The 12,223-nt window shown below is 35.5% G+C and overlaps 1 protein-coding gene across 3 annotated transcripts in view; it reads right to left on the reverse strand.

The window, feature by feature from the left end:
* LOC140204207 (MORC family CW-type zinc finger protein 4-like) overlaps positions 1-12,223 on the reverse strand; it is a 153,927-nt gene that overhangs the window by 48,411 nt on the left and 93,293 nt on the right. The gene's annotated exons all lie outside the window — the stretch shown is intronic.

Here is a 12,223-nt window from a genome sequence, read left to right on the forward strand (position 1 = left end):
GCAGGGAGGTACTACTACAGTTGTACAAGGCCTTGGTGAGACCACACCTGGAGTATTGTGTGCAGTTTTGGTCCCCTAATCTGAGGAAAGACATCCTTGCCATAGAGGGAGTACAAAGAAGGTTCACCAGATTGATTCCTGGGATGGCAGGACTTTCATATGAAGAAAGACTGGATGAACTGGGCTTCTACTCGTTGGAATTTAGAAGATTGAGGGGGGATCTGATTGAAACATATAAAATCCTAAAGGGATTGGACAGGCTAGATGCAGGAAGATTGTTCCCGATGTTGGGGAAGTCCAGAACGAGGGGTCACAGTTTGAGGATAAAGGGAAAGCCTTTTAGGACCGAGATTAGGAAAAACTTCTTCACACAGAGAGTGGTGAATCTGTGGAATTCTCTGCCACAGGAAACAGTTGAGGCCAGTTCATTGGCTATATTTAAGAGGGAGTTAGATATGGCCCTTGTGGCTACGGGGATCAGGGGGTATGGAGGGAAGGCTGGTGCAGGGTTCTGAGTTGGATGATCAGCCATGATCATAATAAATGGCAGTGCAGGCTCAAAGGGCCGAATGGCCTACTCCTGCACCTATATTCTATGTTTCTATGTTTAATAGTCATAATATCTTCAACCACACTCCTGCCCACTGGAACTTTTTATTGTATATCAAATTTGCTTTCTCTCAACTTTGGTATTCTACTGCGTCCACTTATACAATAGTTTATATTACCTCAGAAACATCTTTTACTTTTTCATTTTTCTTTAAAACTGTCTCACCATTCTTACACAAGATGTTTAATTCAGCAAAAGATCAGTGATCATATATGTTAATCTTAGTTTGTATTCTCCACAGGTCAGAATCAGAATCAGGTTTATTATCACCGGCATGTGACGTGAAATTTGTTAACTTAGCAGCAGCAGTTCAATGCAATACATAATATAGAAGAGAAAAAAAAAATAAAAAAAATACTAAGTAAATCAATTACAGTATACATATATTGAATAGATTAAAAAACATGCAAAACACAGAAATACTGTTTATTTAAAAAAAAAAGTGAGATAGTGTCCATTCAATATTCATTTAGGAATCGGATGGCAGAGGGAAGAAGCTGCTCCTAAATCGCTGAGTGTGTGCCTTCAGGCTTCTGTACCTCCTACCTGATTGTAACAGTGAGAAAAGGGCATGCCCTGAGTGTTGGAGGTCCTTAATAATGGACGCTGCCTTTTTGAGACACCGCTCCCATAGGTCCAGTCTAACGTTTTTCTAACATTTTCTTTCTTCCCTTCAATAACTTCTGTTTCTCAGCGTTTTACGTAGTGATGATATTTTGAATGGAATAACCATGGGAAAGATTGAAAACTTACCATGATTTAAAAATATAATTCACAAAGTGCAAATTCAATGGCACATGAGATAGTTATCGAATATTGATTCACAAAGTTGTTATTTTAACTACAAACCCCATTTCCAGAAAAGTTGAGATATTTTCCAAAATGCAATAAAAACAAAAATCTGTGATATGTTAATTCACGTGAACCTTTATTTAACTGACAAAAGTACAAAGAAAAGATTTTCAATGGTTTTACCGACCAACATAATTGTATTTTGTAAATATACACAAATTTAGAATTTGATGGCTGCAACACACTCAACAAAAGTTGGGACAGAGTTAAGATTGAAAAGTGCATAGAAAAGTCATGCTACTGTGACAATTAGAGCCACCTGGGCTCGTGAGTACTTCAGAAAACCATTATCACTCAACACAGTCCGTCGCTGCATCCAGAAAAGCAACGTGAAACTGTATTACGCAAGGAGGAAGCCATACATCAACTCTATGCAGAAACACCGGCGAGTTCTCTGGGCCCGAGCTCATCTCAGATGGACCAAAAGACTGTGGTACCATGTGCTGTGGTCAGATGAGTCCACATTTCAGCTAGTTTTCGGAAAAAAAACGGGCGTCGAGTTCTCTGTGCCAAAGATGAAAACGACCATCCAGATTGTTATCAGCGAAAGGTGCAAAAGCCAGCATCTGTGATGGTATGGGGGTGCATCAGTGCCCACGGCATGGGTGAGTTGCATGTATGTGAAGGTACCATTGACTCTGAGGTGTATATTAGGATCTTAGAGAGACATATGTTGCCATCAAGGCGACGTCTCTTCCCGGGACGTCCATGCTTATTTCAGCAGGACAATGCCAGACCACATTCTGCACGGGCTACAACAGCGTGGCTTTGTAGACACAGAGTGCATGTGCTTGACTGGCCTGCTGCCAGTCCAGATCTATCTCCTATTGAAAATGTATGGCGCATCATGAAGAGGAGAATCAGACAACGGAGACCACAGACTGTTGAGCAGCTGAAGTCTTATATCAAGCAAGAATGGACAAAATTTCCAATTGCAAATCTACTACAATTAGTATTCTCAGTTCCAAAACAATTAAAAAGTGTTATTAAAAGGAAAGGTGATGTAACACAATGGTAAACATGCCTCTGTCCCAACTTTTGTTGAGTGTGTTGCAGCCATCAAATTCTAAATTTGTGTATGTTTACAAAATACAATTAAGTTGGTCAGTAAAACTATTGAAAATCTTTTCTTTGTACTTTTGTCAGCTAAATATAGGTTCACGTGAATTAACATATCACAGATTTTTGTTTTTATTGCACTTTGGAAAATATCCCAACTTTTCTGCAAATGGGGTTTGTACATATCTCTTAAACTTTATTCTGCCAAGTTATGGCTAGCTTTAAGTATTAAAAACATTTCTAAATTAAACAACAAAGAATGATTAAGTGAACAGGGCAGGACATAATCAGGGCTAAAACTAGTAAAGAGGAATGTTAATGAGTAAGCAATGTCACCCTTGGAATTTATTGATGGGAATGAACTCAAGAGCTTGAAAATACTAGCAAACCTGGGTTATATGATCTGCATCGGATTACGGCTGACTAGCTGATTTTTCATTGTAGATATTGCAGTATAATCATGCACTATGCTTGTTTTATTTAGAGTCTTACCTTGCCTTCCTGTTCCTTATCTATATTGTCAATGGTAACATGATCTATGGACTCAGACTCATATGCAAGGTTTTACTTTAACTGTATATTTGCAGAAACTGCAAGTTCCACGGTATTAGATTTTCTACTGCTAACTCTTGGCCAAAGCCATCAATGCTAATTGTGTCCTCATGATCAAACTTTTTTTTGCTCTTTCTCAAACATGCATACACACTTTGCCCAAGCAGAAACAGGGAGGTGGAGAAATGACCAAGAGTGTGGCAGACAGGGCAACATGCACAATGAGTAGTTTGTGGACAAGCAGGTGTGTGCTTATGATTATGAGGACACACAGTTCCCTTTTATTGTCATTTAGTAATGCATGCATTAAGAAATGATACAACGTTTTTCCAGAATGGTATCACAAAAACACATGACAAACCGACTTAAAAACTAAAAAACCACATAATTACAACATATAGTTACAACAGTGCAAAGCAATACCGTAATGTGATAAGAACAGACCATGGAACAGTAGAAGTCTCAAAGTCTCTGGAAAGTCTCATCATCTCACACAGACGGTAAACCTCCAGCGCCGCCAACTTGCCGATGCAGCATCCTGGAAGCATCTGATCACAGTCTGACTCCGAGCCTTCGACCACCCCTTCACACCGAGCACCAAGCACCACCTCTGCCGAGCGCTTCGACCCTGGCCCCGGCAACAGGCGTTAGGCAAAGCCGAGGATTTGGGGCTTTCATCTCCGGAGATTCTTGATCGCACAGTAGCAGCGGCAGCGAAGCAGGCATTTCAGAAGTTACTCCAGATGTTCCTCTGCGCTTCTCACGGCTGTCTCCATCAAATCCGAATTGTGCACGGCCCCCTAGTTACACATAATCGATATTCATTCGGAACAGCCGCACGCGCTGCGTTGTGTTGCCATCTTCTCCTCCCTCTTCCCTACTCCTATAAAGAGTAGGACATATATTGGGTGTGAAAGACTATATCGAGGTGTTGAGCTTTCAGCCCATTCTTCTATGAAGGGGCAGCTGGAGGTTCATGGGATCTGCTCCTGGGTGCGAATTACACCAAGCGCTGAGCATTCTCCAGAATAAGTGTGTGAGGGGAAAACCAATTCCCCTTTCTGGCCATTAGCACAGAGTGTCGTTCTATTCACTTACAGATGATGGCAAATCAATGAAACAAATACATTAGTAGTAGATATAATACAGTATTTATAAAGTGTAAAAAAAATCTTGTGCAGTTGAAGCTATCTACCCCCTTTCCCCTCACTGCAAGAAATAAGTAAGCCTGCTGACTTTTGCAAATCACTGAAAAACCACTTCAGAATTTTGTCCACATGTCTGCAAATTATTTGCAATGTTTTGAAGTTCATCCTGCAGTTTAGGAAGACTCTTACTAATTTCTAATCCTCAGTTTTCTCCCATCAACATTTCTCTCAGTTTTATGACTGCTAGTGGGCATCAAACTTGCAAGAAATTTATTTTCCTTACCTCAATGTTAAGAAATGAAAGTCATAGTTTCAGCTTCTACTGCAAACATTGTTCTTTTGTTAAAATCTTGTTGTGAGTTCTATAAGATGCTGTTTCTTAATTAATAACTTTTCACATAAAATTTTAACTAAACACTACATGGTGAGCATTGATAATAACATTATGAACTGATAAATTGGTTTAGAATAGCAAGCAATTAGTACTTATGAAAGAAGAAAATTAAAAGTGGGTGAAGGACTGAATGGGGAACTAAACTGCTCAGTTGTGAAGACCACTATTATCTCTAAATTATCGAGATGACCTGAATTTTGGAATTCAGTTCTAAGTAGTACAATATGCAGGTGATATTAACACAAAAATTATGATCAGGAGTCCAACATTCGAGCCTGCTCTGCCATCCAACGTAGTCATGCCTGATAATTACAATTTAGGACCCTGTTCCAGCTTTCTCCCTAGATGGCTTGATTCCATCTAGCATTAAGAACAATATCTAACTTCTTAAATATATTTAATGACTTGACTTCAACTGATTTCAGTGGTAGATAATTCCACAGGTTAACCAGCCCCGGAGAAGAAATGATCCTTTCGTGATGGTTCCTGACCTCTGACCCTTCCCTCTCCTCCCATCTGCTAGGACACTCTTCCTGGATAGAATCCATCCAGCCTGTTAAAGTTCTAAAGATTTTAGAGATCACCTCTTATTCTTTTAAATTCTAGTGTATATACACCTAATTGACCCTATCTTTCTTCATATGTCAATCCAGCCAACCCACAAATCGATCTGGTGAGCATTTACTGAACTTTGGCCTTCGAAAGAACAACCTTTCTCAGATAAGGAGACCAAAACTGCCAACAATACTGGTCTCACTAAGGCCCTGTACAATGATAGCAAGATATTCCTACACCTGCATTCAAATTTTTTGTAAGGCCAGCATATCATTTTCCTACATAACTACTCATAGCAGCTGCATATCGACCTTTAGCACTTGTGCACTTGGTCATACTGGTCTGATTTCACTTCACCTTTTTCCAATCAATAAGCATTCAAATAATAATCTGTCATTGTGTTACTTCAACCAAAGAAGTCAATCTCAATTTAATTATGCTACGTGATGGATATTCACTGAACAGGACCTTTTATCAAGCTCAACTTTCCAACACAGCAGCTGACACTTTCAGGGGTCAAGTAGTTATTTTTAAGTTAAATTCCATTTCATTTCATTTCTAAATCCTTTCATTAATATATAATCTTCTACAGCTATAAAATACAGAAATTCAAGAAATTAGTGTGTGTGTGTGTGTGTGTATATATATATATATATATATATATATATATATATATATATATATATATATAATTAATAAAGCTGAAGAAAGAAACTTATATATGCTAATGAAAAAAAATTATAAAAGAAAAAGAAGGAAGAAAGAGAACCCCAGCTAACTAAAAAAAACCCACTAACTATAAAACAAAAAAAGAGAAAAAAAACCATTAGGAATCAACTCCCAGAGCAATACGTCTTACAATCATTTATATATATATATAAAGAAGAAAAAGAAAACAACAACCACCAAAACACATTTATATAACATAAGATTGGAAGGAAACCATGCAAATTGATTCAAATGAAATGATAATATTTAGCAAAAGAGCCCCACCTTCTCTCAAAATCAAATCGGGGATCAAAAGTTCTATTTCTAATTTTTTCCAAACTAAGACATAACATTACTTGGGAAAACCATTGAGTTAGTGTAGGAGCAGAGGTATCTTTCCACTTCAATAAAATAGCTCTTCTTGCTAACAATGTAACGAATGCAATTACATGTTGGTTTGAAAATGAAATACCCTGAATATGATGTGGAACTATTCCAAATAGAACAGTCAATGTATTAGGTTGTAAATTAATTTTCAAAGCTTTAGAAATTGTAGAAAAATTAAAATTTCCAAAAAGGTTTCAATGACGGACATGACCAGTACATATGTGACAAAGTAACTACATTTTTACACCTATCACAGTAATTATCTGTATTAGGAAATATTTTGGGTAGCCTCTACTTTGTTAAATAATAATGGTGAACAATTTTAAACTGAATTAAACAATGACTGGCACATATCGAAGAATTAACCATTTTCAGAACTTGCGATCTATCTTCATTAACAAAAGTCATATTAAGTTCTCTCTCCCAATGTTGTTTAATCTTCAGTGAGAGGTTATCTTTTTGTAGTAAAAATAAATTATAATTCCACCAATGGAGCCTCTCACTAAGGGATTCATATTCAAAATAGTGTCCAACAAATCAGATTCTTGCATATATGGAAACGTAGAAACATACTTTTGTAAAAATTGTCTAACCTGTAAATATTGCAAGAAATGTGTGTCTCAGAGAGAATATTTACTAATTAACTCTTCAAAAGACATCAATCGACCATCACTAAATAAATCTGCAAAAGAACAAATCCCCTTATTTCTCCGTAAAAGAAAGATGGGATCAGTAATTGAAAGTTTAAATAGCAAATTTCAAAATACAGAACTAGACAATTTAAATTATTTAAAATCAAAAGAGTTGCAAAATGGAAAGCAAATCCGTAAGGACTGTTTAATAACAGGGTAGAAATTTAAATTGGAAATTTTAGCAAGTCGTAAAGGTAATGGAGCTCCTAATAGTGAAGTTAAATAAAATTGATTAATAGCTTTAAATTCCAACAATCCAAGCTGGTTTTTGGTTCTTCTCAAGCCAATATAACCAAAAACATAATTGTCAAATATTAACAGCCCAATAATACAATCTAAAAGATTAGGTAGCGCGAGTCCACCATCTTTTTTAGATTTTTGTAAATGAAACTTATTAACTCGTTTTTTTATTATTCCAAATAAAGGACAAAATAGTAGAATCAATTTGATCAAAAAATTTTTTGGTTAGAAAGATAGGTATATTTTGAAAAATATATAAAAACCTAGGTATAATCATCATTTTCACGGCAGGAATACGACCTATTAAAGAAAGTGTAAGAGGATTCCATCTAGAAAATAATTGTTTCATAGAGTCCAATAAAGGAACTACATTAGCTTTATAAAGATCCTTATTTTTTTTGTAATGATAATACCCAAATATTTAATAGAATTCACAATTCTAAATGGAATATCCTTATGTATAAAAACATGAACATTTAAAGGGAACAATTCACTTTTATTTAAATTACGTTTATATCCTGAAAATTTTCCAAAATCATTTAATAGTTCCAAAAGATTAGGAATAGATTCTTCAGGATTCAAGATATAAACCAAAAGATCATCTGCATAATGAGAAATCTTATGTATGGTCCCATTTATAGAAATACCATGAATATTTTTAGCTTCGCGAATTGTTATAGCCAAAGGCTCCAGTACGAGATTAAATAACAAAGGACTGAATGGGCACCCTTGTCGAGTACCTCGTGAAAGTAAAAAAAAGGGAGACCTAAGATTATTAGTAATAACGGTAGCGATAGGGTTCTTATTGATCATTTGAATCCACTTATTAAAATTATTACCAGAGCCAAATCTCTCTAATACATTAAACAAATAAGTCCATTCAACTCTATCAAATGCCTTTTCTGCATCCAGAGAAATAACACATTGGGGTGTTTTGGATAATGGTGAATATATAATATTCATCAATCCCCGAACATTAGAAAAAGAGTAGTGGCCTCTAATGAAGCCTGTTTGATCCATAGAGATAATTTTAGATAAAATGTTTTCCGAACGGTTAGCCATTATCTTGGAAAGAATTTTAGCATCCACATTTGATAGCAAAATAGGTCTATAAGATGAGCATTCAGTAGGATCTTTATCTTTCTTAAGGATTAAAGAAACAGAAGCTTCATAAAAAGAGGGTAAATTACCTTTCTCAAAAGATTTATGAAATATTTCCAAAAGGTATGGAGAAAGTAATTTTTCAAATTTTTAATAAAATCCTACCGAATAACCATCCAGTTCAGGAGCTTTACCTGATTGCATTAACCATATAGCTTTCTGAATTTCATGCTCAACAATTGGAGCATCAAGGGTCTGTTGATCTTCAGCAGTAATTTGAGGAAATTTAATCTTACATAAAAAAGCTTTCATTTTAGAGGGATCTGCTGGAAACTGAGATTTATAAAGATCGGAATAAAAACCTGAAAGATATTATTAATATCTTCATAATTACTTACTATATCTCCATTATCTTTATGAATCTTTAAAAGTTGTCTTTTAGCTTTAGCAGCCCTTAACTGGGAAGCTAATAGGCTATTATTTTTATCCCCAAAAATATAAAACTGACTTTTTAATTTAAGCAAATATCCTTCAGTAGGATAAGTTAATAATAAATTATATTGTGATTCTAGTTCCACTCTTCTTTTAAACAATTCAACGTTTGGAAAGATTGCGTTGATATTATCTAATTCTTTAATTTGTTTAGCAATTTTATCTAATTCTATTTTTGTCTGTTTCTTCAATTTAGCTAAATAAGAAATAATCTGACCACGTAAATAAGCTTTTAATGTATCCCAAATTACTAACTTTGAGATGTTTCCTGTATTATTAAAAGAGAAAAAGCTCTTTTATCCGAGTTTCAATAAACTCAACAAAATCTGAACTTTGTAACAAATGTTCTGGAAAATGCCAAGGTGGTCTTGTAGAAACAATATCTTTCAAATCAAATATTAGATTTAAAGGAGCATAATCAGAAATAACAATTGCATCATATTCACATTTCTGAACATTAAGTAAAAGTCTAGGGTCGGCTATAAAATAGTCGATTCTCAAGTATTTATTATGAACATGTGGAAAAAAAGGAATATTCTCTAGCAGTAGGATGCATATGTCTCCAGACTTCAATTAAAAAGGAATTAAGAAGTGATGCAGAATGATTAGGGAGTTGATGTCTAGCTGATGATTTATCTAACAAGGGATTTAAGCAAATATTAAAATCTCCACCTATTAACAACATATATTCATTTAAATCAGGTAATAGAGCAAAAATCTCTTTAAAAATGAAGGATCATCAGTATTTGGTCCATATACATGTATATTAAGCAAATCCATTTTCTTTTTGTAAATTGTTCCTTTAACAATCAAAAACCTACCATTAACATCAGATATAATATCCTCCTGATTAAAGGGAATATTGGAATCAATAAAAATGGAACCACCCCTAATTTTAGTTTGAGAATTTGCGTGAATCTGAGGGTCCCTCCAAAATTTAAAAAATCGATTACTATCACATAACCTGACATGTGTCTCTTGTACAAAGATTATATCAGGTTGGAATCGATAAATAATTTTAAGTGTTTTCTTATGCTTAACAGGATGATTCCAAACACGGACCTTCCAACTTAAAACATTTAACTGTTTAACTAACATCATGAAACTTTATATCTAAAGAAAACAATTAAACACATGTCAGGATAAGGAAATTTTGAATGGCGGTGATAAACAACAATAACAATTTGTGTACGCTCTGGAATTCCACAATGGGAATAAAAAATAGAAATTAAAAAAAAGAAAAAACCCACCAAACCTACAAAGCCCAGAAATAAGTTGATATTAACCGACGCAAGCCCCAAGAAATGCATAGAAGCAATTCTGAACTCCACCTGCCTAACTAAAAGGTACAAATTAAAAAAAGGTAATCTGTCTCCCTCTCCCGGGTATACAACTCATTACAGTCGACATACAACCCATTACAATTAAATTAGAAAAACAGTTAACAGAAACAGCCTTCAATTTAGAAAGTAACCTTCATAAGATTAGATAAGAAAAAAAACTTCCAAAACAAATTCTTGAAATATTTGCACAGAAGAGAAAACATCACCATCTTTAAATTTTTACACCTATCTATAAAACGAAAAAAAAACCCCAATAGTAGTTAAAAGTTCTTAACAAAACCATATGAAGAAAAAAGAAACAATTAATTCATATATGTAGCAAACAGAAAGAAATTCTAAATGGTTTAAAATTTCTACAGTCTTCCAATAGATCCCATAAAATATCTTCTAAAGTTAAAACTGTCCAAACCAGTCTATTTCAAAGATAAAGATACTTTTTAATACCAAGACTTTCTGTACTTCTCAATTCTTCCAATCTCATCATTCCTTATATCGCAAAACGATTGAATAATTGGAAGTTTTGTAAACTTCAGGCTTCGGACTCATCCGGGAAAGAATTAATAAAACGCAGTGCATCAGCTGGATCCTCAAAGATACGAACCCCAGAGTCTTTAGCAAAAAGCCTTAATTTAGCTGGATAAAGAAGGAAGGGATACATCTGTTTTTGAAAGGCCATTCGCATTACGGTCGCGAATCCAGAACGTTGCTGAACAACTTCATGTGGAAAATCTTGAAAGAAACGAATCTCAGAGCCTTGAAATTTAAACAGTCTTTGTTTTCTTGCCAGTTTAATAATACAGTCATGTCTCGAAGATGGAGGAAATGCACAATAAGGTGTCTGTTTTTATCATGTCTCGGAGTTCCAACCCTGTGGGCTATCTCGATGTCAGGTGATTGTGAAAATGCCTCAGGAAATAAAAGATTGAAACATTTTAGCGAAATAGTCCAGTATGTCGGCAGATTCTGACTTCTCTTCCAATCCAACAATTCGAATATTATAACGACGAGAACAAGCTTCCAAATCAACAATCCGACGTTGTGCTTTTTTCAAACTAGAAGAAATATCAGCCGCATTACAAGTTACTTCTTTAAGATCCAAGCTCAAAGAATCAACTTTTTCCTCCAAAGGAAGAAGACTTTCTTTTAGTTGAGTTAATTCAGCGACGATAGAGCTCATTTGAGTCTCTAATCTATTAACCCAGGCTGGCTCTTCAGAAGCTTCGTCAGTTTTTTTAGATTTACCAATACCTGTATCGGGAATTTTTTTAGTGCTTCTCAAGGTAGACATAGTTATAATTATCACTTTGAAAGATCCAACTGAATAAAGTTAAAATTTCAAAGTTTAAGTCGGGAAGGGGAGAAATTAAAGGCAGACAGAAGACACTGTATCTTACATGTCCACAGGTGGAAAGCAGAGTCTTAAGTTAAATTCCCAATTAATGTTCCTTGCTCAGTTTCTTGTTGTAAACAAGAACCAGACTTCAGTTTTTAATGAACTCAGTTTGAAGCTAAAAGGATAGTTTTGCAAACCAACAGCACTGTCTATAGAAAACAGGCTACTTGCCCACAGCACGGGTTGGCTGCTCAAGAGTCATCATCATCATCAAGTGCCATACTCTGCCAGAGCCTCGGCAACCACTTTCTTCCACTGCGATCTGTCGGCAGTCAAACATCTTGCATCTCTGGCAGTGAGGCTGGTCCATTTCTTGACGTTGTCGATCCAGGTTGTCCTTTGTCTGCCTCGGGAGCGGCTTCCGTCTACTCTACTTTCAAGCACAGTGTGTTCCAGTATGTCATCAGTTCTTGAGATGTGTCCAACATAGGGAAGTTTCCTTTAGATAATGGTTTCCAGAAGTATTGGTTTCATGCCAATCTTTTCAAGGATGAAATTGTTGGATCTCCTTTCAATGTATGATACCCGAGGATCCGTCTGTATGGCCACATCTGAAATGCTGTCAACTTCTTTTCATCAGCTGCTTTTAGGGTCCATATTTCACAGCCATATAGGGTTACTGGCCAGACGAGACTCTTGAGGAGGCGTATCTTGGCGTCAGTGCTCACAGATCTATCTTTCTAGATGTTCCAGAGTT

This window comes from Mobula birostris, chromosome 10 (genome assembly GCF_030028105.1).
Source record: "Mobula birostris isolate sMobBir1 chromosome 10, sMobBir1.hap1, whole genome shotgun sequence".
NCBI classification, from domain to species: domain Eukaryota; kingdom Metazoa; phylum Chordata; class Chondrichthyes; order Myliobatiformes; family Myliobatidae; genus Mobula; species Mobula birostris.